Source organism: Mercenaria mercenaria, chromosome 11 (assembly GCF_021730395.1).
Source record: "Mercenaria mercenaria strain notata chromosome 11, MADL_Memer_1, whole genome shotgun sequence".
In the NCBI taxonomy this organism is placed as follows: domain Eukaryota; kingdom Metazoa; phylum Mollusca; class Bivalvia; order Venerida; family Veneridae; genus Mercenaria; species Mercenaria mercenaria.
The window spans coordinates 21,470,520-21,494,611 of record NC_069371.1 but is presented as its reverse complement, the minus strand read 5'-3'; the positions used below and the strand labels follow the sequence as shown (position 1 = coordinate 21,494,611).

Genomic DNA, 24,092 nt, shown 5'->3' with positions numbered 1-24,092 from the left:
CATGTCGATATAGGCCTATATAATTATGTATTAACGTTCGGTTTATGGTAATTTCGATTTAGATTGAGGTAATGAATATCTTTGTTGTAATGTCAGCGTCCTTGTTTCCTTTAAACGACATTTTGATAAAAAAAAGTAATGCATAAACGCCAGGTAGAAAAAAAAAATGGTTGATACTTGAAAATGAATTACGTGCTAAAATTGTTTATAAAAGTGACAAGTTGTCCACATCATTACATTAAAACATTACACCGCGCTAAAAAGGAAGAAATTCAGCTCTAAATTTGCCACTATCCTTTCGTTCCCAACATATGCAGCTTGCAAGGCATAACCTTTTAAAATGTTTCTCAATGTCTCTAAGATATCTGTGATAGGACTAACCAACTGAGTAAGTGTAAAAATATTTGTTTTTTTTTCTTCCACAAATATGAAAACTATTAACATAAATCAAAGAACGAACGACTTCGCCATGTCGCATCGCCCGCCTCGCCTTTTCGACTCGTAATCTAGTGCCAGTTGTGGGCACAAGCACAAAAAGTATCGAGAAAATAATGTAAATTATCGCAGTAATATTTCCAGGAAACCTTCCACTATTGAGATAATCTTTTCAGAAAACTTCGCTTTATCAAGATAATTTTGAAGTATCGCAATAGCTACCTAGCTATCTCGAGGCAGAAATATGCCACCACAGATTTACAATATAAATTTGCTTTATCGACTCTGGTTTTATAAAAATATGACTAAATCTAGTAGACCGGCATTATTTACGAAAGTAGGGAACGTAGTTTTAAGTAGGAGACAAACCAGGCCCGCCCCATTCGCCACGCAACACCCACCAACGACTCCCACCCTAAACAACAATATAAGCCTACACAACAACGTAGATACATATATCAGAAAATGCAATTTCCTGAAAAATCGTGCGCACGTGTTATACTAGGAGTAAGATATAGTATGTACCTCTCTTGCTTTGATAAGACAACATGTGATGACATGTATACATGTATCTACTGTATATGTCTATATTCTGTCGAATTTCTAGTTTGAATATTATACACATTTACTTCGTCATTTTTTAATTTCTATGCTTCGGACTGACACATCCGATATTTATAAATAATCAACGTAAATTGTTAGTTAGAAGAATGCGAACTGACCCACAGACACTTGGGGTTCGGACCTCCACATACCCCATTCTCCTCCGCCCCTGGTTAAGTTTAGCCAATATAATTTAGCATTTTACCATGTATTGAGCATAGGTGATGATCATAAAACGCATTTTGTAACATTTCAGCGTGTTTTTAAAAAATGTATTTTTACCATCAATGCTCTCAATATTACAAGATATGAAACATCGCACGAACAATGGGAACACTTGCTTGCGCTGGACCCTCGCTTAGTGTAGCGCATGTCATAAACCGGGTACCAAAATTGATACTCTTACGGCTATTAAACCAGATCATCACTTCTTTATGTAAAAAAACCTCGTATAACACGTGCTGAAGCGATAATCCGCCGGTATAATGTAGTCGAAACGGTATCAATTTTGGTACCCTGCAACGATATGCGCAGTTCAAAGCAGGGATCAATTCGCAAGGAAGTGTTCCGTAGAATTTCGATGGACTGATTTATATTCTTTATTGATTTCTCGTCGGAATACAAATGACAGTTGTCGGGACCGGTGTCATTTGACAGAATGGTAACAGATCTGACGATTGATACTAGTGATTCATTGGTAGGGGTTCATTTAAAAGTTTAACTGGCTATTGTTTCCCTAGTGTCCGTGCGATGTTTCAAATCTTGTAATATTGAGAGCATTGATGGTAAAATACTTTTTTTTTAAAAACACGCTGAAATGTTACAAAATGCGTTTTATGATCGTCACCTATGCTCAATACATGGTCAAATGCTAAAAAATATTCGCTAAACTTAACCAGGGGCGAAGGAGAATGGGGTATGTGGGAGTCCAAACCCCAAGTGTCTGTGTACTGACCTTGATTTCCCACGTGCAGTAATTTTACCTCTATCCACAAGAGCACTTAGGGCTATATTCATAGACAATACTCCAACACCACTCATTGAGTACACTCAAATAAATTGCCTAACGGTCACGTCTTTACTCAGGAAAGATTCCATTTGTATTCATAAAGGTGAGTGACAGTCGAGTCAACTCCCAAGAGTTAGTGACTGTTGAGGGAGGTCCTGGGGACCCTTGAGTGTTTCTCAAGGTCTCATAATGTAAGTTTAGATGATAAATTTACAGTATTTAATTAATTTGAAGGTAAGATAATGGTGTCATGTTAAAGCGGAAGGTCATATTTGTGAAAGGTATTTTGGAAAAAATTATTATGTTCTTTTTTAATATATGTTGTTGAGAACGAGGAAAACGCAAACAGATCCAACAAATTAAAAGACCGATTAATTAATAAAAACAGTTAAAATAGATATAAGAAATTAAATATACATCTACGAAACCTAGCCTAACGGGGTTTATCAGTCACTCCCAGAAACACACGTCGTAGTAACAAATATTTACATTTCACAAGCCTAGATATCGGTTAATTCATACTGAAAAATATAAACAATCCGTCAAATTAAATGTCATGAAGAACCTATCATTATTAAATCTCATTGTTTAAATGACAACAGAAACATTTATTTTATAAAAAGATAAGAGCCGCGACATGAAAAAACCAACATAGTGCGTTTGCAGTCTGGTCAAGATCCATGCTGTTCGCTTTCAAAGCCTATTGCAATTAGACAAACTATTAGCGAAGAGTATGGATCATGACCAGACTGCGCCGATACGCAGGTTGGTCTGGATCCATGCTGGTCGCAAACGCACTATGTTGGTTTTCTCATGGTGCGGCTCAATTATGTGTTTAGTAATTGAAATTAAAAAAAAATACGCGGGCTGGCATTCAGAAAACACCAACAATTAATGGCAGAGTTAAAAATTCAGTTGTTTAATTTAATTTCAGTTTCAGCGAAAATTAAACTCCATATTTCTAAGTATAAATTAAATTCTACTAATGCGGATGAGTAGACTGGCTGACGGACGAACGGACGGAAGGACGTATTATAAAACAAATAGACGAACGGACGGACGGATAAACATACAGACGACAATAAGATGACAACTTCCAACTACAAAAATAATGATCAGCACTTTTGCATATCTTTGATGTCATTGTCATATAAACCGTTATAATCCTCTAAATCCATTGTGTACAATAAAACCATTACTCGACCTGTCCTTCCGAAAGTTAAGACTGAGTGGAATTTATGAATATGACTATCGAACTCCACTCACACTCCCGCAAGGTCTACTCGAGGTCCACTTGAGTGATACTTACCCAAGTTTGAGTCAAGTGTGTTTGAGTAACGACTATGAATACAGCCCATATACCTGTACAGTTGTACAGATTATCTTTCTAGTTTGTTTGGTTTATCCTAATGACATAACTCACTCGAAAAAAAAAAGCTTTGACAGTACATATAAAATTGTTGAACGTCAAATGACAACTTTTTTCACGCTTAATTATTGGGGAAACACTTTTTCCCTGGGGTGCATACAGGTTGATCAATTTGTTTTACATCGTATCATGAAGTTCTGTTAACGTACCAACTACTTGCGTGCTGCTATATACTCTAGTTTAAACATATTTTACTAGACATTTTCGGCGTAAATGGAAATGTACACGATTATGTAATGTGTATGTATTCAATTTCGAGGGGTTTTCTCAAAACACTGGGTAGAACATATTTTTGAGTTTTTGTTTGTTTGGTTTTAACGTCGCACCGACACATTTTTAAGTTATATGGCGACCATCCAGCTTTGATGGTTGAGGAAGACCGTGAGATTCATCACGAGCGGGCACCTGGGTAGAACCAACGCCTTTCCGTAAGCCAGTTGGATGGTATTTTGGAATTAAGCCAGTTTATATACAAAGCCAAACCAAGAACGTAAGTTATAAAAAGTTTGGCATCCAGTCTACATTTAACTCCACCGTGCCAAGATTACGAGAATTGGTATTAATTTTAAAGTGGAATTTTGTGCATTTTTCAAGTAAAACTCCAGCTGAAGTAGATGTCTGTGTAAAAAGGGTGGAGGAAATTATAGTTTTTAACCAAATATGCCAAACTCTTCTTGTTACCAGAACGAAGTAATAATTTTTAAAATATGAGTTTCTTATTTTGACTGGGGCAGTCAGCTGCACGCAGGAGTTGCCTCTTCAACTTCAAAAGTCTCTCCCCATAGGTAAAGAGATAATTGCGTAGAAAAATAACTGTAATTTTATTAGTCCGATTTCTTTATTTCTAAGTACTTACGTGGCATTGTTGCTTATTTAACGCATTTGAATGCATTGCAACCTAAAAGCTTTCATTATTCGTTGTTTAGAGAAAGGAGGCATGCCTACCTGATATTAAAGATTTATATTAAGTTGTTTGTTTTTGAATTGAATGAGAACAGTTAAAGAAGATGAAAACGAAAGTTATTGTGAAAGACGGACGGACAACGAATATAGTATGTCTCACGGGCCCTCAACTCCCGGGGAATAAAATTGCTGTTGGCGGTAGTTCTGTTCAAATTCAACAATTAAGAGACGACTATTAGGAAATCAGAGGAGTCTGGGCTGGCAACATTTGTTCAGATTCGTTTCTCATTTATTTACATAGATAGAAAATTTAGTACGGGTCATCTATTTTTACGATCATGTATTTGGTCATTCTGTAAACATGTATAAATGAATAAAAGGCGTATATGAAACAACAGGTTGTGCACAATAAGGACTAAATACTGTATAGATAGCCCAAGGGTAAAAGTTAATTATTGCACGGGAAGTAACACATGTGATGGAAGGCAGATTCTACAATATCTACTGAGTGCGTATCGAGCAAAATGTCTTATAAGATGTTAGAATATATTTCATGAAATTAATTTTCTCTATATCTGAGCCAAGACTAGTAGTATATGTATATAAAGTTTAATGTTGGAACCGGAATACACAAGTATTCATTTATTTTTCTGACAACTCCGCCCCTGATTTTTAATGGCCACCGCTATTTAATATAGATACGAATAAGTTACCTGGAAATATGGTTGTGACAAACTTTTCACACTGGGCGACAGATTTGCGGAGCGGTTGAGCATATATATATATATATATATATATATATATATATATATATATATATATATATATATATATATATATATCATTGTAGAGGTTTACAATCTTTCAATATTCAATATGGCGATAATCAAGATCATTTTTATGGTCGTCAAACTCAGGTGTAGGGGGCTACGTGGACGAGTGGTTAAGGTCGCTGACTTCCAATCACTTGCCACTCACCGGTGTGGGTACGAGCCTCGGCGTTGAATTCTTCATGTAAGGAAGCAATCCAGGTGGTTTACGGAAGGTCAGTAGTTCTACGCTCGTGATGAAATAATATACGGAGGGGCATTTCTCCACAATCACAGCTGAAAAGTCGCCATACAGCCTATGATTGTGTCGGTGACACGTTAAATCCAAAAACAAAGAAAAAACAAATTCGGGTGTGCCATGACTATGAGACTTGGCATAGTAGTACATTATCTAAAATATGTTTGAGAAAACCCATTACTTTTGACCGAAGTACATAATGCGTGTTCGCAGTCGCATACATATACATTTACGCCGAAAAGGTCTAATCAAACTGTAGGTCTTCATGGTGTTTATAGACCTGTGAGGGATTTGTGAACTGAGCGAGCGTAGCGAGCGAGGATTTCAAATCTTACACGTCTATAAATCCCATGCAGACCTATTCCGAGAATTATAACTGACTTACCTGCATGCTTATCTGTTTTAAATAGTCCATGTAAAACATTAGGCCTATGTGTAATTATTTTAAAACAAATAAGGAAAAGAAGGAACAGCACCATGTGCAGAAATTTGTTATCATAGTAAAATGCCCGACTTGCTACGCACTGTGACCTGTAAATGTCTTTGTGAGCAAAGACATGGCATTTGTATTGCATGAACAAGAGGGCCAAGATGGCCCTAGATCGCTCACCTGAGAAACACACCATAACAGTGTAAACATGTTTGACATAGTGATTTCATGGAATCAAATATTCTGGCTAATTTTCATAAAAAATTGGACCAAAAATGTGGTCACTTGAGTTTAAACGAGTATTTTCTTAGATATTACCTAGTGACCTTCTTTTTGACCCCAGATGACTCATATTCAAACTCGACCTAGATTTCATCATTCCAATCATTCTGACCAAATTTCATGAAGACCAACTGAAAAATTCAGTCTCTATCGCATACACAAGGTTTTTCTTTGATTTGAACTAGTGACCTAGTTTTTGCCCTCAGATGACCCATATTCAAACTAGACCTAGATTTTATCAAGGCAATCATTCTGACTTAATTTTGTGAAGATCAATTGAAAAAAACAGCCTCTATGACATTCACAAAGTTTTTCTTTGATTTGACCTAGTGACCTAGTTTTTGATCCCAGATGCTCCATATTCGAACTTGACTTAGATTCCATCAAGGCAATCATTCTGACTAAATTTCATGAAGATCAATTGAAAAATACAGCCTCTATCGCATACACCATGTTTTTCTTTTATTTGACCTAGTGACCTACTTTTTGAACCAAGATGACCCATATTCAAACTCGACCTAGATTTTATCAAGGCAATCATTCTGATTAAATTTTATGAAAGTCAATTTAAAACTACAGTCTCTATATCAATTGAAAAATACAGCCTCTATTGCATACACAAGATTTTTCTATAACTTGACCTAGTGACCTAGTTTTTGACCTCAGATGAACCATATTCAAACTCAACCTAGATTTTATCAAGTCAATCATTCTGACCAAATTTCATGAAGATCAAGTGAAAAATTCAGCCTCTATCACATACACAAGGTTTTTCTTTGATCTGAACTAGTGACCTAGTTTTTGACCCCAGATGATCCATTTTCAAACTTTTTTCTAGGTTTCATCAAGATAATCATTCTGACCAAAATTCATGAGGATCAACTGAAAAATACAGCCTCTATCGCATACACAAGGTTTTTCTTTGATTTGACCAAGTGACCTAGTTTTTGACCCCAGATGACCCATTTTCGAACTTAGCCTAGATTTTATCAAGATAACCATTCCGACAAAGTTTCATGAAGATCAGTTGAAAAATACAGCCTCTATCGCATACACGACTAAATGTTGACAGACGACAGATAGACGACAGACGACGGACGCCGGACATTGAGCGACCACAAAAACTCACCTGAGCAGGTGAGCTAACAAAACACTCTCAGTTATAAAAGTTCAAGGGCTGCCATATTGATCTACTGTGCATCAATTTTAACATAAAGTCATTTCCTTAAACTGTATTGCATTCCTTACATCAAAACTTAAAGACCTGCTCCAGTCCTACCTTTTAACCTTATATTGCCACTGAAAAAGCATGAAAATCCTGACTATGAACAGTGACGTAAAATACCTGTGGTTTTGTCTGCTAAAGTGTGGCGCGTGGCCGTTAACTGTTACCTATTGTTATCATGGGTTGCATACACACAATGGAATTTGAATAGCCGCGAAGCAGGGCTTTAACTGCATTGCATCATGTGACTTTAAATTGATACTGCAGCAAAACTTGAAACTGTGTTGTGTTTTGTTTATTCTGTGTTCACACCACAGCAAAACTTGAATTGTGTTGCATAATGAGTTTTTGTCTGTTATGATACCCCATGTGTCACACGATGTTCATTCTCTGTTAATTCCTATCCATATCACAGGACATTTACCTTTAGTGCTAATTACTAACAAAAGACTTTAGTATTCAATTTTATGCATATCCTGATATATATTAAGTAGTACAAGGTATAAGTATAAAGTTCTAACTATGCTGTCTTGCCGTCAACACAGTATAATTATACTTCTAAAATGACAGAGAGAGGTGGGTAATGTTCACATGAAATGTCCATTCCTGTCGTGAAGCAATAAAAAAGACTATCCACATAATAATTAAGCAGTCACCATGATTTCTTATGATCCTTTCTGTTAGTTAAAACACATAATTAAATATGACGTACCGTGAGGGTCGAAAATGCCGATTTAGCTTTAAGACAATTCGATTTAGTATGACCCAGGGTCGGACATATTCCAATTAGTATGACCCTGGTTGAGAATTAGGTTAAAGCTATTTCATTTAGTACGACCCAGGGTCAGACAATTTCAAGTTGTATGATACTAAATCGAATTAGTACGACCCTGAATTAAGATATATCTATTTAGCTTTAAGACAGTTCGAATTAGTACGACCCTGGGTCGGACATATTCCAATTAGTATGACCCTGGTTCGGACATATTCCAAATAGCTTTAAGACAATTCCGAATTAGTATGACCCTCAATTACAGCAGCCATCTTTAGTACGACCCTGGGTCGGACATATTCCAATTAGTATGACCCTGGGTCGGACATATTTACAATTAGTATGACCCTTTGTCGGACATATTCCAATTAGCTTTAAGACGATTCCGAATTAGTATGACCCTCAAATACAGCCGCCATCTTTAGTACGGTCCTGGGTCGGACATATTCCAATTAGTATGACCCTGGGTCGGACATATTTACAATTAGTATGACCCTTTGTCGGACATATTCCAATTAGCTTTAAGACGATTCCGAATTAGTATGACCCTCAAATACAGCCGCCATCTTTAGTACGGTCCTGGGTCGGACATATTCCAATTAGTATGACCATGGGTCGGACATATTCTAATAAGCTTTAAGACAATTCCAATTTAGTATGACCCTCAAATACAGCCGCCATCTTTAGTACGACCCAGGGTCGGACATATTCCAATTAGTATGACCCTGGGTCGTACTAAATTGAATTAACTTAAAGACATATTATTTAGCTTTAAGACAATTGAATTAGTATGACCCTAGGATCATACAAAATACCAGAATGCACCAAATTCACTGACCAATGAAATCAGGTGTTACATTTTCTTGTACATAATCGTCTATATCTGGAGGCCGAAAATTTTTGAAATCTTGAAAACAGTTATCATAAAATGTCGCTTTCAATTTTCCTAGATCGTGTGAGAGATATAGTAAATGGTGTACTTTTGATACGCGTACACAAAACGGTGTAAATGATCAATCGATTAAATATTCGCTTATGAGGCTTAATAAATTGCTTGTAAATATTAATGTGCATATGTAACAGATTCCAAGCTTATTAGATGGCCAGTGCCATAGATATTCATTATCTGATTCTTAATGGGACATCATGCTAGCCTGAAATTTCCAAATCAAAATTGAATTTCCAGCTGTAGACACTTGCCGCAGAATTGGATAGGCAAAATACACTGTTAAGCCAGTATCTGTTGAGAATGTATATATTATAGCCATATACCTGAATCACTGCAACAATCACTAAAAGATTATTATTATTGGTTGCAAAAAAGGAAAAATGTTACATAAGCAAGATCAAATAAATAGCATGAAATACAAATACAATAAAAATATAAATAATAATGACTTAACGTTTGTTATAATACACTAAAAAGAAAAAAAATGCATTATTTACTTCTTTATTATCTTTTGAACAAATTGCCCTAGAAAAATAGTGGTAATACTCGCATTTCATTCTTTGTGAAATTTAAATGAAGAAAAAAAACTTCATTTCATCATTTTTGTCAATTTGAAATCTGGTTTTATATTTGTTATTCATTGATAAAACACAATTATGTTGATGTGCTTATAGAGAATTTGTTGTAAAACAACACACATGGCAGTAACAATATTCTCATTACCAACTTTTAGTAACATCGATCTATCGGAAAATCGATAAATTTGCCTATATAAACAAAGAAGGAAAAAATCACTTAAACTTAAATAGAAAAAGTTCTATTTGGAAATCAAAAATTCGATACCCCACAAATTAAAGTTTAATTTATTCCGGATATTATGAATATTTATTTTAAAAAATATTTTAATATTTGGTTGGTCCTTTTTTACTTTAAATAGACCCACCTCAGTTCATATAGACTCTGTAGGAAACGGGTTAAAAGATTTGACTTTTTCAAATATAACTGATAAATGAGATATTTTCCGCAAATAATCAAAAATTCGATACCCCTAAAAATGTAGAAAAATTATTCAATTTTCGTTATGTGTAATTTGTTTTAAATTTGATAATGGTTTGTTTGGTCCTGTTTGCATTTTAGTGTGTACAGTGAACATTTCTTTAAAAATCCGGCTTTTTCCGCCGTTATCCGTAAGTACTCGGAAGCTGTTACGGAAAATATTGTCGTCTGCTAGCCTGACTTTGTCGGTTCAAGTTGTTATAGCTCAAAGCCTATGAATTACTTCACATTGACAAAAAAAAACAACAACAAAAAACTGAGATTGTAATAAGACAAATTAAAACAAATTAATTGTTGAACTCAGAAACTCCGAAACCTAGATCTGCTGTCGTTTAAAATAACGCTATGGAGGATTAAGTGTTCAATTCGCATTTATAAAATATACAAATGCTTTTAATTTTCACCGCAAAAAAAGATACTTAAAGCAACTAATTCTCATGTGTTTCCGTAAAATATAGTCTTTCAGTAATTGAGTTTCAAAGCATTCTTAAGAAATATAGCGATAATTAATTTACAGATACCTATAGGGCCTAATACCTATATTATTTTTTGCCGCTGGTGACTTTTTTATTGCCGCGGCGGTCAGGGTCCGATCTCCAACGCGGTCAACTTTTTTTCTTCATATGGGATTTTTTTCATAATATGACCAAACTTTAATTTGAAAGATAGCCTTGATGAACTGATAATTCTGCTTCTTTCCGAATCTACTTTGTATATATTATTCTGTATTCTTAAATTAATGCATGTTTTTGGTACATTCTTAAATCATTCGTTTAAAAAAATGCGATATCTATTATTTATTTTAGTCCCAAGATTGCACACAATCACATCAAGCATAAAATAATTTAATTGTAACAAATATCTTAAAATTACCCTTTGACTTTTATTGTGTATTACAATATTGCCTAGGGGTAAACAGTATCCGTTCAGTGTTGTTTCAAGCCGGGTCATAAAAAATATGTTACCCCACTTACTACAAGTGATAGGTATTTTTATGGTTTTATGGTTTTTGCGTTTTAAGATATTTATTTCACTTTCTTCTGTCTTTATATAGTCTTTTCCCTTTCTTTCAGGAACTTTGTTTTTACGATTTTTACACTTATTTCACGAATGGTATGACAGTACATATTTAGAATTCACGTCGTTAATAGAGTTGTTCCGTAAATATTTACTGAGTAAAGATCTTGGCCAAAATTTCACGAAAAAACTTATTTATTCTAAAATTATAATTTAGTAAGTCTGCTATTCTAAAATTGAGATATTGATTAAGTTATTGTTATTTAATGTTGATTTTTTCCTGTAACGATATATTTATTGTTAAAGTATACTATGGTAGTAGTATTTGTCAGCAGTACCTATTCAAGTCACGCAAATATGATATTTCTATTTAGGCACGATATAAGAAGCTTAATCCTTACCATGCTAAATTACAATAATAAACTTGTCAATCTTTCAATTTGGACAGTACTATGAAAAGGGTGCATACCAAAAAGTTACTGGCTGAATGGCAGACAGTGCAGATGATGATCAGTCTGCACATCCGTGCAGACCTGCACATCCGTGCAGACTGATCATGATCTGCACCGATCGCAAAGGAAGAACAAATCGTGTCCAGCATGGTAAGGGTTAAGTATTTCCATTTAAAAGTATAAGTCTTATTTCTATACTTCTTTTTCTTTAAAGCGACTGGTCTCCAAATCGTTCGACAACAAAAATTCTTTTTAGATATCTTAAAAAAAAAGCTATATTTCTTATGAAGGCTTCAAAACTTAATTACTGACAAACTTTATGTTACGGAAATACATGAGAACTTGCTGTTTTACTACCCTTTACGACAAAAATCGAAAAGCGTTAGTGATTTAGAATTTTGAAAATATTTTAGAAACAAAAGCTCATACTCTAATGTTCATAATATGTGAAAGAAAGCGCGTATAGAGGAAGTATACGCTTTCTAAATATTTTAGATAACATGTTCATATTCATGTGTTGATAATAAATTTTGTTTTTGGATACCTTAGTTTACTAGCATAATGTACATTATGCTAGTAAACTAAGGTATCCAAAAACAAAATTTATTATCAACACATGAATATGAACATGTTATCTAAAATATTTAGAAAGCGTATACTTCCTCTATACGCGCTTTCTTTCACATATTATGAACATTAGAGTATGAGCTTTTGTTTCTAAAATATTTTCAAAATTCTAATTTATTATCAACACAAAAGTTTCGAAAATTTTAACTGATCTGGATTTTAATGAAACATATCAAAAGCAACGCAAAACATAAATAGGAGGTGTCAAGCAAACATTTCATTTGATATTTCACAGTTTCCATTGAATATAGAGGCCAGATTTGTCAAATTCGGAACTGGATGAACAGAAAGTTACATTGCACTACATACCTTTGCTAAACACTTCCATTATACAATGTATTTACAAAGTATAACGTAACAGTGCTAGATATGTTTCAGGTTAAAGGTCAGTAATTCAAATCCTTCTTTGTTTCGTATAAAAAACGACAACTGCAGATCGTCTTTACGTATCTTTACAGAACATGATGTCATCACTTTTTCCTACACCTATTTTTCATGAAAGTTCTATCACAAACTAACGAAAAAATGAAAAGAAAATAGGGGGTTATATACGTAGTTCCTAGTGAAATGCCAGTCAGTTGTGGTCTGCTACCCTAAAAATGGCGCATATTTGCTCTCGTCCGCGCAATAAACACCTACTTCCGGTTTCGATCTGCAAAACATGCCAGGTGGGGTGTATGAACATGAAAACCGTCTCATTTCATGCAGAATGTATTCTAGTACTGAAAAATGCTGATTAAAACACTCGTTCTACACGAATTTGCGCGAAAGATGGGAAAATTAGGATCTATTTATTATGGACTTCTTTCGATACACCACGGAAGCATATTTTCGACCGAATTACTGACCTTATTCCTATAAGAAATGTTTCTTATCAAATTTCACACCATTTCCATCTCTATTTTCAAAAAAGATGTAATACCAAACATATTGCCAAGTTTCATTGTGAAATTTCGAGATTTTAGAGAAATATAGACATTTAATAGAAGCCACCCCCTACCCATTTACTGGGCTAAATTTTGGCCCTATGCTCCTTTTATTGTATATTTTGGTAGAAGTTTCACTTGTTTGCATTATTTTTCACCGGGATTCTGGACTATCAGTCATTCCGTCATGAATGAGACCCAGAAGGATGCATTTTGTGCTTTTTCTGACCTTCTGGAGACAAAATATTGGCTTTTTAATCCCTGAAATCGCTGCTGAAATAGGCGCATCTACTCAAAATATGGTCAAAATTCAAAAATTTTCAAATTTCACTATTATTTTGCATTGGAAACACCCTTTTATATCATATACAACCGATCTATGACTATTAAGACTAATTGCGGTGTGTTTCGAGAAAAGTCTTATATCAGCTCTTCATGATACAATATTTCATTGGTAAATAACTTTCTTGGTTGAATGAATTACCACAAGAAAAAACTGAGGATTTCATAAATGCAAAATTAACGGAAATAAAGATTATCAATTTGAATTTATCTATGCTATTTTTGTCATAGGTTTTAATTTTTTGTGGTGAAAATTTTGTCATTTGTAATATGACATTTATAGGTTATTAGCTTTGTATCGGGAAATATGCACGAGTTCTTCGGCGGAAATATTGCGCGACTTTAGGAGCACAATATTCTTCCGCTGAAGAACGAGTGCATATTTCCCGATGCAAAGACAATAACCTTTTTATTACATACGCATCTACACGTATAAATATTATGTAAATATAATAAATATGTTCAACAGCCTGAATAGGATTGACAATACTGAACTAAATAGAAAAAAATAGTGCAACAACACACTGAATTACGTCACTCCTGAGAGAGTGATATGAAAAATGTTCCGCATATAGCTTCCCGGTCCCAACATTGACCATGTAGTTGTTACTAGTAATTCATTTATATGATTTAAGATATTGAGACTGATTTCTAAAAGGCAACTCTAAATATAGAATAGTCCGTATCCACATCAAGTTTTTCAGTAATGTGTGAGACGATGGCTCTAGGATTAGCTATCAGCATTCGTATTTATATAGTGAAAAACGAAAACCGAGCACGGCCACTAGCATCAATTTTTATTTGACTGGACAAAAAAATTATAAACCTGGAATGCCAGGCTCGGCAGTTGAAATTTAATTTTTCATAGCAAAAAATGAATGTCGGGCTTGAAACCCGCACCTGACGGTCATGCTCAATGAAAGGCTTTTGATAGAGAATGACAGACCGGTTAGAAAATTAAGTTACCATTGAAACATCGTGACATTATCCATTATCGCGTGTTCTTTTAAAGAGGGTTACTGCGTTGTTTTTGTAGGGGCTTATGCACAAATAAAACTAGAATTCTGCCGATAGCATACGAATGTCCCCAGTCAAATGTCGCAACACCGCTTAAAGTCGCAGCACTGTTAAATGTCACAAAATCATCTGCCGCTGTATGTCGCACCTTTAACGTTACATGTCGAAAGAACTTGCCCATCGTTGTTTGTAGCAACACCACACAGCAAATAACGAAAGAAATAACTAAGGTATGTTCAGGGGTCATAACAACCTGAGATATGATAAAGTGTGTACGTGCATGCCAGAGTATACACTGTGTGGACTGTTGAAAAGGTTTAGAAATTACATACTGTTCTGAACTGCATGTTTTTCAATGATTTGATATTTAAAGGTTTGGGCCTCGACGCGGTACTCGCCACGGTACTTAGAATTGTTTTAGGTCTAAGCTACACTAGCTAGGGCATTTTATTTCAAGCATCAATATCTTATCTTGAACGCACGGGATCCTTTTTCGAATTCACGATCTCTTATTTCGATCACACGAAATCTTATTTCGACTGCTCGAAATAATTCAATTGAAAAATCATAACATAGTTGCCGATAACTTTCATACACGATACTAATTTTAAAAAAGACAATTTTGACCTGTCAAAAAATGAAGGTTTTACCAGCCCAGTCCAGTCTGATTCGTTTAAGTAAAATCTGCAACAAGATATATTTTTGTAATAGGGAAATGTTTGATAAATGCGACAGGTAATGGCCTTGCCACCGAAGGATCGAACCCTGTTTTGTTGAAAGACAACCAGTCATAAATTGCGAGTAATACGAAATTCCACCGACTTTGATAACGCTTGTTCATATAAAGGCGTGCACAAGGGAGACTTCATCCTGTTCGTATTATTAAGTATATGCCCGCAGTAAATTAACCTATCATCGTTCCTGTGTTTTGTACCGTGCAGTAGTAGAAAACGAATGAATACCTATTAATTAATCATGGATTCTATTTCTTTGTTTGAATTTTACAATCAAGGCCATAGTAACTCATCATCATCATCACTACCGACAATATTCCCTAACTCTCCCTTTCCACCCCTACACATTTACTGCCCAGCCCCCTCCCCGCTCCCCCCTTATTTTTTTTACTATTTGTGTCTTAGATTGCCGTATCATCATTCACCCATTTCCTTACCTCTACCCCGTGATAGAGTGTTATTACTAGACGTCTAGCAAAGGCCAAATTGAAAAGTCAGGCATTCAGTCAAACACTTGTAAAATACTAGTATTTCAAGTTTCACATAAAACATTGTATTGCTTGAATCTGACTCTATCTTAATTATTACCTTTTCATCCAATCAGCTTATGCCTCATTGAATCTAACGGGTTTCCTACATTTGTTCAACCTATCCAAAGTCGTGTCTCAATAACAACATCTGACCTATCTACGAAAGTGTTGCTTATGGAAGTCCTATCCCGTGCGCCATGCTAATTGTCATTGAAGAATATTTCGAAAACGAGTGACATATATTACAATGAAAGGCCGATGCACCATGCTAATTGCCAAATGCTAAATAGCAAATATTTTAATGCTATATTCCAATTACGTAATGCAAAATATGACAAATATGTAATAATAAATGCAATGTATGTAATATTGAGCATTAAGTATTTGGCATTTAGCATTAAAAAATGCCATTTCGGATTAAGTAGTTGAATTTATCATTGATTATTGAGCATTTATCAACTGGCCATTACCATGATACACTGGCCTTTCATAATGCAATGTACCAAATGCTATATACATGTGCCTGTGGAAGGCCGATGCGCCTTTCTAATTGGCAAATCGTTAATGAAAAATGCTTTTTACCAAATGCTTGAATCATCTATTGGCTGTCAAACGGCAATTGTCAATGGTAAAACAATAAACGCTAAATGCTTATTGCTGAGTAAATAGCTGAAAATATCAGTGGATGAATGCATTCTTTATATACTCATTGTTCGTCGCTCTATGTGATATTTTAGTAAGCATTTTACAGCAAAAAGTTACGGTTCCATGTCCCCATAATAGGTGCAACATATTATTGCTTCAAATCAGTCAGGTAGTTTTTTTTTCAAAGGAGTAAAGTGACATTCATTAGTTGAAAAGATAACTGATCATATATGTATAAAGCTCAATAATTTAAGAATTACCATCTATCATTTGACTATAAGAATTTAGCATTTGACATTAACCATTTTGTATATAGTAGTAGTAGTAGTAGCAGCAGCAGTAGCAGAAGTAGTAGCAGTAGTAGTAATAGCAGCAGCAGCAGCAGCAGTAGTAGTAGTAGTAGTAGAAGCAGTAGCATTATCAGTAGTAGTAGCAGCAGCAGCAGCAGCAGAGTAGTACCAGTAGTAGCAGTAGTAGTAGTAGCAGTAGTAGCAGTAGTAGCAGCAGCAGCAGTAGCAGTAGCAGTACTAGCAGTAGTAGTAGCAGCAGCAGCAGAAGAGTAGTACCAGTAGTAGTAGTAGTAGTAGTAGTAGTAGTAGCAGCAGCAGCAGTAGCAGTAGCAGTACTAGTAGTAGTAGTAGCAGCAGCAGCAGAAGAGTAGTACCAGTAGTAGTAGTAGTAGTAGTAGCAGTAGTAGTAGTAGTAGCAGTAGTAGCAGTAGCAGTAGTAGCAGTAGTAGCAGTAGCAGTAGCAGTAGTAGCAGCAGTAGCAGTAGCAGTAGCAGTACTAGCAGTAGTAGTAGCAGTAGTAGTAGCAGCAGCAGCAGTAGCAGTAGCAGTACTAGCAGTAGTAGCAGCAGTAGCAGTAGTAGCAGCAGCAGCAGCAGTAGCAGTACTAGCAGTAGTAGTAGCAGTAGTAGTAGTACTAGCAGTAGTAGTAGTAGCAGCAGTAGCAGTAGCAGTAGCAGTAGTAGCAGCAGTAGCAGTAGTAGCAGCAGCAGCAGTAGCAGTAGCAGTACTAGCAGTAGTAGTAGCAGTAGTAGCAGTAGCAGCAGCAGCAGCAGTAGCAGTAGCAGTAGCAGTACTAGCAGTAGTAGTAGCAGCAGCAGCAGAAGAGTAGTACCAGTAGTAGTAGTAGTAGTAGTAGTAGTAGTAGCAGCAGCAGCAGTAGCAGTAGCAGTACTAGTAGTAGTAGTAGCAGCAGCAGCAGAAGAGTAGTACCAGTAGTAGTAGTAGTAGTAGTAGCAGTAGTAGTAGTAGTAGCAGTAGTAGCAGTAGCAGTAGTAGCAGTAGTAGCAGTAGCAGTAGTAGTAGTAGCAGTAGTAGCAGTAGCAGTAGCAGTACTAGCAGTAGTAGTAGTAGTAGTAGCAGCAGCAGCAGTAGCAGTAGCAGTACTAGCAGTAGTAGCAGCAGTAGCAGTAGTAGCAGCAGCAGCAGCAGTAGCAGTACTAGCAGTAGTAGTAGCAGTAGTAGTAGTACTAGCAGTAGTAGTAGTAGCAGCAGTAGCAGTAGCAGTACTAGCAGTAGTAGCAGCAGTAGCAGTAGTAGCAGCAGCAGCAGTAGCAGTAGCAGTACTAGCAGTAGTAGTAGCAGTAGTAGTAGTAGCAGCAGCAGCAGCAGTAGCAGTAGCAGTACTAGCAGTAGTAGTAGCAGTACTAGCAGTAGTAGCAGCAGTAGCAGTAGTAGCAGCAGCAGCAGTAGCAGTAGCAGTACTAGCAGTAGTAGTAGCAGTACTAGCAGTAGCAGCAGCAGCAGCAGTAGCAGTAGCAGTACTAGCAGTAGCAGTAGCAGCAGTAGCAGTAGTAGCAGCAGTAGCAGTAGTAGCAGCAGCAGCAGTAGCAGTAGCAGTACTAGCAGTAGTAGTAGCAGTAGTAGTAGTAGCAGTAGTAGCAGTAGTAGTAGTAGCAGTAGTAGTAGTAGCAGCAGTAGCAGCAGCAGTACTAGCAGTAGTAGTAGCAGCAGCAGCAGAAGAGTAGTACCAGTAGTAGTAGTAGTAGTAGTAGTAGCAGTAGTAGTAGCAGCAGCAGCAACAGCAGCAGCAGAGTAGTACCAGTAGTACCAGTAGCAGTAGTAGCAGTAATAGCAGTAGCAGTAGTAGTAGCAGAGTAGTACCAGTAGTACCAGTAGCAGTAGTACTAGTAGCAGCAGCAGTAGTAGCAGTAGCAGTAGCAGTAGTAGCAGTAATAGCAGTAATAGCAGTAGCAGTAGTAGTAGCAGTAGCAGTAGCAGTAGTAGCAGTAATAGCAGTAATAGCAGTAGCAGTAGTAGCAGTAATAGCAGTAATAGCAGTAGCAGTAGTAGTAGCAGCAGCAGCAGCAGTAGCAGAGTAGTAGCAGTAGTAGTAGCAGCAGTAGCACTAGCAGTAGCAGTAACAGTAGCAGCAGTAGTAGTAGAAGTAGCAGTGGTAGTAGTAGTAGTAGCAGCAGTAGCACTAGCAGTAGCAGTAACAGTAGCAGCAGTAGTAGTAGAAGTAGTAGAGTAGTAGCAGTAGTAGTAGCAGCAGTAGCACTAGCAGTAGCAGTAACAGTAGCAGCAGTAATAGTAGAAGTAGCAGTAGTAGTAGTAGTAGTAGTAGTGGAAGTAGTAGTAGTAGCAGCAGCAGCAGCAGCAACAGCAGCAGTAGTAGTAGCAGCAGCAGCAGCAGCAGTAGCAGTAGCAGCAGCATACTACATCATACTCATTCGGAATTGTCTTAAAGCTATTTGGAATATGTCCGACCCAGGGTCATACTAATTGGAATATATCCGACCAAGGGTCGTACTAATTCGAAGTGTGTTAAAGATAAATAGATTTATCTTAATTCAGGGTCGTACTAATCCGATTTAGTATCATACAAACTGAAATTGTCTGACCCTGGGTCGTACTAAATGAAATAGCTTTAAGCTAATTCTCAACCAGGGTCATACTAACTGGAATATGTCCGACCCTGGGTCATACTAAATCGAATTGTCTTAAAGCTAAATCGGCATTTTCGACCCTCACGGTACGTCATATTTCACAGTATATATGATTTGAATATTTCTTACAACGAGTTCATTGTAAAGCACATTCGAAAAAAAAAGACAAAGAAATAACCATAACAAAAGAACAAATACAAATATGATTTACAATACAAACTTTGCTTTATCGACTCTATAATTTTATAAAAATAGGACCAGGAGACAAACCAGGCCCGCCCCTTCGCCAAGCAACACCCACCAACCACTCCCACCCACAACAACAATTCACGCATGCACGCACACACACACACACACACACACACACACATACATGCAATTTTTTTGTAGATACATATATCAGAAAATTCCTGAAAAACCGTGCGCAAGTATAGATGTACGGTACGGCGGCCGATTATAACATGTTTTATAAGGAGTAAGTATAAGACAACATATGATGACATGTATAAGCGGCTATTACAATACATGTATGTACACATTCTGTGGAACACTAGTTTGGCAATATTATACATATTTACTTCGCCATTTTTCATTTTTAGCTCATCTGATTTTTTGAAAAAAAATGATGAGTTATTGTCATCACTTGAGCGGTTGTCGGCGTCGGCGTCTGCGTCGGCGTTGCCTGGTTAAGTTTTATGTTTAGGTCAGCTTTTCTTGTAAACTATCAAAGCTATTGCTTTGAAACTTGGAATACTTGTTCACCAATATAAGCTGACCCTGTATAGCAAGAAACATAACTCCATCTTGTTTTTTGCAAGATTTATTGCCCCTTTTGTACGTAGAAAATATCAGATTTCTTGGTTAAGTTTTATGTTTAGGTCAACTTTTCTCCTAAACTATCAAAGCTATTGCTTTGAAACTTGGAATACTTGTTCACCATCAAAAGCAGACCCTGTACATCAAGAAACATAACTCCATCTTGCTTTTTGCAAGAATTATTGCCCCTTTTGGACTTAGAAAATCAGTTTTCTTGGTTAAGTTTTATGTTTAGGTCAGCTTTTATCCTAAACTATCAAAGCTATTGCTTTAAAACTTGCAACTCTTGTTCACCATCATAAGCTGACCCTGTACAGCAAGAAGCATAACTCCATCCTGCTTTTTGCAAGATTTATGGCCCCTTTTGTACTTAGAAAATATCAGATTTCTTGGTTAAGTTTTATGTTTAGGTCAACTTTTTCTCTTAAACTATCAAAGCTATTGCTTTGAAACTTGCAACACTTGTTCACCATCATAAGCTGACCCTGTACAGCAAGCAACATAACTCCATCCTGCTTTTTGCAATAATTATTGCCCCTTTTGGACTTAGAAAATCATTTTCTTGGTTGAGTATTATGTTTAAGTCAACTTTTCTCATAAACTATCAAAGCTATTGCTTTAAAACTTGCAACAGTTTTTCACCATCATAAGTGGACACTGTACATCAAGAAACATAACTCTATCCTGCTTTTTGCAAGAATGATGGCCCTTTTTAGACTTAGAAAATCATGGGTAGGACAATATTTCTATTATACAAAAAAAATCAGATGAGCGTCAGCACCCGCAAGGCGGTGCTCTTGTTTGATCTTTCGGATTGATACGCCCCATATTTATAAATAGTGTAACGTAATTTCTGTTAGAAGAAATGCATACTGACCTTGATTTCCTACGTGTAGTATTTTTAACCTCTGTCCACAAGTGCACATATACCTGTACAGTTGTACAGATCACCTTTAGTCGAAAAAAGTAGTAAAAATGTAAAAATGTTGAACGTCAAATGACAACTTTTTTCACGCCTAATTATTTGGGAAACACTTTCCCCCAGGTGCATACACTAGAATAAGAGAGATTGATCAATTTGTTTTACATCCGCTTTCTGTGTAGTTGTGTATGAATGTAAATTTCTTTTGTCATCTTGTGCGCCGCGTGTTTAACCTTTACCATGCCAGTGTAGATTATGATCAGCAACCTGCACATCCGTGCAGTCTGATCAAGATCTGCACTGTTCGCCATTTAGTCAGTGTCTTTTTGGTAAGCACCCCCTAAGACACAAAATGGCACTGTCCAAATTGAAAAATGGACAAGTTCATTATAGAACTATAGCAGGGTAAGGGTTATTTTATTTATTTTGTTGGGTTTAACGTCACACCGACACAATTATAGGTCATATGGCGACTTTCCAGCTTTGATGGTGGAGGAAGACCCCAGGTGTCCCTCCGTGCATTATTTCATCACGAGCGGGTACCTGTGTAGAACCACAGACCTTCCGTAAGCCAGCTGGATGGCTTCCTCACATGAAGAATTCAACGCCCCGAGTGAGGCTCGAATCCATATCGTTGAGGGGCAAGTGATTTGAAGTCAGCGACCTTAACCACTCTGCCACGGAGGCCCCGGGTAAGGGTTAAGATAGACAAATGTAACATAAGTATAGACCGCGAGCATGTCCCTTTTCATGTTTTTTTTGTTGTTGTTGTTGTTGCCAAGGAGGGATAAAGATTACCTCCCTGCAACTCCAAGAGTGTTTTCCCGGACAATATAAATTTTATTGCCATATAATGACTATAAGCACAGTGGCCAATGAGACCTGGATGTATTTAGTCCAAAAAATTAATGGTGGTGGAGGTTTAACAAGCTTATCGGACCGGACCGGACATTGGTGCCTTGCGTTGGCATCTGTGACTATGACGTAACACAATACAGGTATGGAATATTTTTCTATATCTGCTGGAATTACAGAAACACTACAAAATCAAGTGGGTGCCTTTTACAATCATATACTTAATATGATATACCAGTTGTAGTTTAAACATATTTTATTGCCAATATATACATATATAAACAGATAACTACGTCAATTGTACATTTAATAGGCAAAAGGGTCGACCCACAAGTTCTCGCAACGTTAGTGACGGGTCTTCCCTAATGCAAATATTTACATATTTAATTTACAACAGTGACAACTAATCAGGTACATGTGTGGTAAATAATAAATTTACAATATAATAGCTACAAAAAAAGGAAAGTAAAAAAAAAAACGAGTTGAAGTAAGTATGAGGTACAAGTACATGTACTTATAAAAGCAATCACATTTGTGACTAGTGGCAATGTATAGATAGATGTAAGAGTAAAAATGATGCAATTAATTTGCATTAACATGTACTACATTAGGGAAAAAACTTTAAAAAGGAGAAACGAGTGCATGTGACTTATATAGACAAACATATTTGTGACTAGTCAGTGTACAAAAAGATGTAAGAGTACAAAAAAAAGAAAAAAAGATGCAATTCAAGTGCATTATATAACATGTACTACATTTGGGGAAAAAGAACATAAAAAGAAACAACTGGGGTCTTGTCAATAATACACTTATATAATTATATATGAATAAATGTAATGTTGGACTGAGCAGAATATTTTGCAGTTGTCTTCATATGGCAATTCGGAATTATCAATTAAAAGAAGTTGGGTATTTAAAGGATGAAATTGCCCTAGATCGTGGAAAAGTTTAATCCTTTGATTTGTATATTTCGTACAAGTGAAAAGAAAATGTTTAACGTCTTCAATATCTTCTCCACAAGAACAGATTGAGTCCTGAGACCGATGGTTGCAAAATAAATGAAAATTCAAATTACTGCACGCGTTTCTAAGCCTTGCATGAATTATGGAAAATTTTCTTTCTTCTACAACTTGTAGGTGATATACCAGTTGTAGGCATAGGAAATAGAGATCAATATAATTGCACCTTTACTAATCCTACCAGGTGTTCTGTATTACAAAAAGTGGATCTATTGTGACATTTTGATACAAGCAAAACTGTATTATCTGCACTATTATTTACCTACAGGTACTTCGTTTTATTATTGGCTTGTTAAAAGTTAATTTTTTACCATATGTAAGTTGACAGAATCATAGGAACCATGTCTTGAGGGGTAAATCAAACACAAATGAATAAATCCTTAATGATTTTGTTGTGCAAAAAAGTATGATATTGTGTTTAAAACAGTTTTCATTTTCCACTCAATTGTGTAATTGCAAGGGAAGTAAACTAATAGACCTCTACTTATAAGTTCTAGCCTAAGTCAAGAGTTGTCATTCTTTGTGGATCACAACTTTAAATTAAAAATTAAAACTTCTGTTATTGATAATAACAAAACTATCATAAACTCCACATTTGTGAAATCATTTTTGGTTATCTCAAGGACTTGGAAATTACTTTCTAGACTTTATTTAATGTAATATTATCATTGGAAATTTTAGGGCCTATCTCTACCAGTTGTCCCAGAACCACGAAGAGCATTTTCGTTATTCTATTCAAAGACATTATACTGAAATATGTCTTTATATAGCTCTTAATGTTCTATTTAACGTTGTTCTGTAACAAATCAATCTAAACAGAAAGGACACAAGTACGGGCTCCCTTTAGGGTCATCGCACTTTCGCATCGTTGTTTGTGTTTTTTTATCCTACTATTGTACTTTCTTCCCTTCAACCTAAGGGCGAAATCGTTAAAGTACGGTAAGTATTATCTTGCCATCGCCACTTAGACCTAAGGGCGATGTTAAGAACGTACGATAGTCAGTGCAATGTTAATATTCGCAATTATCGTAGTTTCTCTCTTAGGCAGAGAGCACATAAATGACTAATGCAAATTTCCAATCAGTTAAATTGTATATCATAGGTGGACATAAGATCAGATCATATTCCCCAGT

The 24,092-nt window shown here is 36.1% G+C and overlaps 1 protein-coding gene across 2 annotated transcripts in view; it reads right to left on the bottom strand.

Annotated features, from left to right (window-relative positions):
- Window positions 1-21,222, bottom strand: part of LOC123531823 (isatin hydrolase-like) — a 43,000-nt gene extending 21,778 nt beyond the window's left edge. For both annotated transcript variants that reach the window (XM_045313084.2, XM_053518713.1), the window contains exon 1: window positions 21,041-21,222. The gene's annotated coding sequence lies outside the window, so the exon portion shown is untranslated. The remainder of the gene's footprint in view (window positions 1-21,040) is intronic.
- Window positions 21,223-24,092: the final 2,870 nt, after the last annotated feature.